The 5,574-nt window shown below is 38.7% G+C and overlaps 1 pseudogene; it reads left to right on the top strand.

Moving 5' to 3' along the window:
- Positions 1 to 1,436: 1,436 nt before the first annotated feature.
- On the top strand, positions 1,437 to 3,112 carry Tmem106b-ps2 (transmembrane protein 106B, pseudogene 2; annotated as a pseudogene).
- Positions 3,113 to 5,574: the final 2,462 nt, after the last annotated feature.

The following is a 5,574-nucleotide window of genomic DNA, read 5'->3' as shown; positions in this document are numbered from 1 at the left end:
TAAATAATATACTTATTGTAGTCTTTAGAAAGCCAAAATGGTCAAAGAAATACATATAGATAGATAATAAGAGGAGTTTTGTTTCTGTCCAAGAAGGGGGTGGGGGACTAGTAAGAATTTGAATAAGGAAATTATAAAAGCAACCAGAAATAGTCATCATAGGAATATAATAAAGGGAAGATTGAAAAGTTAATAGACTAAATATTGGAGACAGCATTCATAATCGAAGTCTTTTAAACCCTATGCACATGTCATCAAAGACATCACTTAGGAGAAAAAAGGTTTCAGACTACAAATGAATAAAGAACATAACGATTTGAAAGATCATATTCATTACCAAGGAAGGTGGCTTTGAGAAATGGAGAGCTTTGTTTTGGGATGCAAAACTGACATACATGAGGCAAAATTAAGGGAGTGTAGTGGTAGAAGCAATTTCTACAAGGCAGAGGACATTCCATCTAAGCAAAGCACCAACCTCAGATGTTCCTGTCTCGAGAACTTTTAACACGTAAGCAGCATTAAAGGTAAAACAAGAGGAAGTCATGATATAAAAAGTTAACAAAAAGAGATGGCTACAACAGAAAGTGATATTGCAAAACAGTAGCATCAATTAATCATTTGTAGGGAACTTGACTGCCAGAGAGGGTGTTTACAGAGACTTTTTCTTTTGAAGTATTTAAAGGTACAAGTTTTTCCTGCTTGTTTGTTTTTGTCAACTCCTAAAATGCCCACTTAAAGTATTACAGATTCACAGATCAACAGGTGTCAGAGCAACAGTGCAGTCTGTGAAAAACCTCAGTTTTGTTCCTTCCTTTTCTATCCTAGGTGTCGTGTGAGGTGTCGTGTCAATTTATTGTACAGACAAAGTCAAGTCCAAGAACCACACTACATATAAACAGTTCCTCAAATAGCACAGAAATGGCATCAAGAAATACCAGTAACAACGTTCTGAACCACTTAGGGGAGCTGATTCGGAGGAATATATAATTTTACAGGAAGCCCTACAAAGCAAAGATAGTTAGTGCACAAGCAGAGGCCATCATGGCCCTGGTGAAGCCTCAGGCCATCAAGCCCAAAGTGCCAAAATGAACCAGCTGGAACCTCTGCTGTCTGAATTTTATTGCTCACCCAAAATTTGGGAAGAAGATTCAAAGCTAGAAGGCCAAGTGTCATATGTTCTGCTAGACAAAGCAAAAGGCTCAGACCAAGAAAGAGGCCACAGCTCCGGCTAAGGCCCAGGCTTCAGTTCCAGCCCAGGTTCACAAATGAGCCTCTACCCTTCAGAAGGACTGGTAGAAAAGACTCCTGCCAATGTGAATACTGATGGACTTCAGTGGCACACCAACATACACACAATTTGCAGATGAGCAGTTTAATGTGCTCCTTATAAAAATAATCTTGATGCAAGAAAAAAGAAAGTTTGGTTTGCTTTAGGAATGGGAGACCGGGGATATCTGAATGTAAAGAATGAAGGTAAGAGACATTTTAATTAAGAGGTCTCAGTATTGAAAGAGAAGCACTGACAGCAAAAGGGACATCAGAAAATGGTTGAAGAATCAGAAAATGTACCTTGTTTAATCACTATGCACAAAACTTATCTACTCTAAAATCCCTTTTTTGTTGAAACATCTTGGGAAGTTTCTGTCCATCTCTGAAGTTGGATATTTGTGAGAGATTAAAGAAAGACTCCTGTTTCATTCCTAAACTAGAATGGGAGCTTTGTTGTAAGGAGGAAGTCACACCTATCTTTTCAAAAGGGAAGCAAAAATTTAAGGACCACTAACTCAGACTTTGAAAATTATGATGTTCATTAGCTACATCTGGTCAGATCCTTTCTGGGGTGCAAAGATAATTTTTCTCTACAAGTCTAAGTCTCCTTTGCCATTAAGGAAGAGAAGCTTCTGCATACACACACACACATACACACAGAGAGAGAGAGAGAGAGAGAGAGAGAGAGAGAGAGAGAGAGAGACAGAGAGACAGAGAGACAGAGAGACAGAGAGACAGAGAGAGACAGAGAGACAGAGAGAGACAGAGAGACAGAGACAGAGACAGAGACAGATACTCACCCACACACAGACACGGGGTTTTATCTGTTTTTATTTAATCTTAACACTTTTTTACCCATACTTAGACTGGTACTTCTCTGTGGACACACCAGCTTTACTCTGCTCTGATAATGAATTGAAAGTAGGACTCCGTGACCCAGTCCTGCAGTTTGGCAGTGCCTGAGCATTCTGGGACTACACAGCACTTCATGTGCAGGGCATCTGGAAACATGTTGAATTCACAAGACTGAGACATAAACATTTAGACTGTGATGAGGAAACAGTTGGATCTAGCACTCCTTTCAAGGGAGTGATTTGCCTTTGTATTCCAATAGAGAAGATTGCTATGGACGAGTCATATCAATGGACACGATGAGGAATGAATTGGCTAGAGTGCTTAATAAAGAAAGAAAAATCATAGATGACTCTCACATTCTTCCAAGAAAACCAACTGCTGTCATTGATTCTGTATAGTGATGAGTGGTTGTGGCCAAGAGAAACAAAGTTGTATGTGAGGGTATCTGTGTTTTTCTGCCTGCTCCTGGCTGTATTGGCTGTAGCTTTCTGTTTGTTTGTTTGTTTGTTTGTTTTCCTAAGATCTAGTGAGGTGAAGTTCATTGGTGTAAAATCAGCCTTTGTTAAGATCTCAAAAGCAAACCATATATTTAAATATCACAACACATTTAATGTAATAAATAACTCTTATTCTGTTGAAGTTGAAAACATCAACAGAACTGCTCAAGTTCAGTTTTCAAAAACATTGACTGAGAAAGCACACTTAAAAAAATTTAACTAACATTGGCCGACTTGATGTGAAGCACATCAATTTTATGGTACCCACAGTTACTGTAGAGGAAATGAGTTACATGCATGTTTTCTGTATGCTGGTCTCCAGGAAAGTATACAGCATAGTACACAAAATGCCAGTTACTGTAACAAGAGCATACTTGGGACACTCTGAACAGTTGTCAAAGGAGAATTATCAGTATTTCGATGATGGAACAAACACAACTTACCAGTTAATCCAATCTGATTATATAAATGTCTTAAATGCACAACAATAAATGGAAAAGGAGATTGGGATTGATCAAATATCACACCAGAGACATCACCAGAACTGTCAGTTAGGTGGTGCTAACTTGAAGGGTATTTTTAGTTGAGCATGACTAAAGTTTACACTAGTATGTTGACAGTCCAGCTAGCAGAGCTTGGTCTTCATTAAGTTACTAGACTTTTTGTTTTCTGTGTTGAAGATTTGTTCCTACCGAAAGCTTTTCCTCCAGCCTAAGTTAACTGATTGACTTTCTTACCAACTTTATTCCCAAGGTAAAAAATTGAGACTTACTTATAATAAAATAAATAATTATATAAAAGTCATAAATTTAATCTATATTGAGACTTACAAAGAACACAAATAGTAATTATATAATAGTCATAGATTTACTCTACACATCTACCAATAATTTAGTTCAGTCCTGAAATAAGGATTCAAGGATTACATGAATTGAGGTTGAAACCTGTACTAACCCAGCCTAGGACATGCCACACACTTGCCCCTTGGTACTGGGTCCTTTTGGTACTTATTAAGCATATTATTATGGACATGGCAATAGCAGAGCCAGCAAACATTAGGAGGGCGCAGATCTGCTTGAGCTCCATTAGGGGGCTTAAAGGAATAGAATAGCTTGCCAAGTGCATTCCAGGACCCTGTGCCACAGTCCAGGCTCCAAGCAAAACTTGAGAATGATATTCTCCTGTTATTAAGTAAGAACTCTCGATCACAGAATTTATTGCTACACAAAAACCCAAAGGAATATTATCAGTATTTAAAGTGGAAAGAAGTTATAATACACACCAGGAGATACCATAGTGCATCAAATGTGAGACAAGGTAAAATATTGTACTCCTCAAAGTGAGGCTCTCAGTCTCGTCTCTATCATAAAATGAAAATAGAGACAGGTTAATTCTGAGGCCAAATCAATGACACAGTGACCCCACCAGCAGGGACCCAGTTATTCAGGGTCCTGAAGAGGCTTTCTACCTGTGGGTCAAACGGGGGTGAAGAAAAGAAGGAGACCAAGCAGAAGTTCTGTTGTCAAGGCCTCATTTATTGGGATGAACGTTATAGCTTTTAAGGCTGTAAGATTTTAAGGTAGGGGAAGTGACCTTTGTGAAACACGAAGGATGGAGGGAGGAGGATATAGGCAGTGATAGCAGGAGGCAAAGAGGTCAGGTGGTAGACGATGAGGTCAGGCGGTGGAGTCACCAGGTGTTGACTCAGGAGATAACTGGTATCTGCTCGAGCTGAGGTATCCCTTGAATGTTTTCTTCCTGTGCTTCAAATTCATGGAGAGGCTTTGGTCCAACAATCTCAACCCTTTATGGCAGTCATCTTAGGGGTGAATATCTGTGGTCACCTAGCCACTTGGAACCATGCAGTCAAAAAGCGACCAGGCCTAAATCCAATACGGCTCCCTACAACACAGAATCTCCATATTTTAAGGGATACCCCCACACACAATTAGAATTAGAATACCAAATGAATACAATGATGTGGCATTATCTCAAGGTACAATGAACAAAATCATATGTTCAAAACTGTATGTTGCCAATACAGTCATATACTGTCAGGCAGTAAGACGGAATGGGCATCTCCATTTGCTCACATAACCTATTGAACCCAAAGCACATCCAGGTAAATTACAACAATTTTTGGTCATAAAAACAGAACCTTGAAATTCCTACAAGCCAACACATGTACAAGCTTCTTAAAACACAAAATGACAGCCATACACTATTACTCTTATTCCCAGTTTGTGATTCAGGCCAGACACTATGATTTACTTTTATAGGAATAAATGTAGCCTGTGCCCCCATCACATTCCTATATGAACGGCACATTCTGTATTTAAGATGCAATCAGGAAAATAATTTTGAACACGAGGACATCCTGGAGATGTAGCCTATTGTGATGTGTGGAAATATGGGCTTAACATACAACACAAGACTGTCAACAAAAATATGGATTGTGAATATTCTTCATTTATGTTCTTTCAGGGGTAATATGTGAAGATTCTCTCTTTTCTTTTTCATGATCTGGAGATTTTCAGGTTCTTCAAATGCTTCATTCTCTCCTCCTCAACAGGGGTTGTGGAGTGTTGGAATGATACCTCCTGAGGAAATTCTGTTGGTAGAAAACACAAGTAAACTGGCGTATATTAGGACATAGTGCCAGGAAAAAATATGCTTGGTCTCAAAGAGAAATCTGAGGACAAACAGTTCTAGAAGTTTCATGAATCCCTGACAGAGCAATAAAGTTATCTTTAAGCTGAATTTAGTTCTTACTACTTCATTACCACTCAGTTGCTGAGAATAGGGAGAGTTGTTTAAGGTCTTGATATGGGTAGAATCTCTTTGTTAAAACACAAAGATCTAAAGACCTTTGCTGAGGGAGATTTTTCTTCTTGAATTGTATAAACACATGGTCCATTCATGTGACATGCAATCCAATTCATTAGTTTTTCCT

This window comes from Rattus norvegicus, chromosome Y (genome assembly GCF_021556685.1).
Source record: "Rattus norvegicus strain SHRSP/BbbUtx chromosome Y, alternate assembly SHRSP_T2T, whole genome shotgun sequence".
Classification (NCBI taxonomy): Eukaryota; Metazoa; Chordata; class Mammalia; order Rodentia; family Muridae; genus Rattus; species Rattus norvegicus.
Note: the sequence above shows the minus strand (reverse complement) of the source record. Positions and strands in the feature narration are given on the sequence as shown.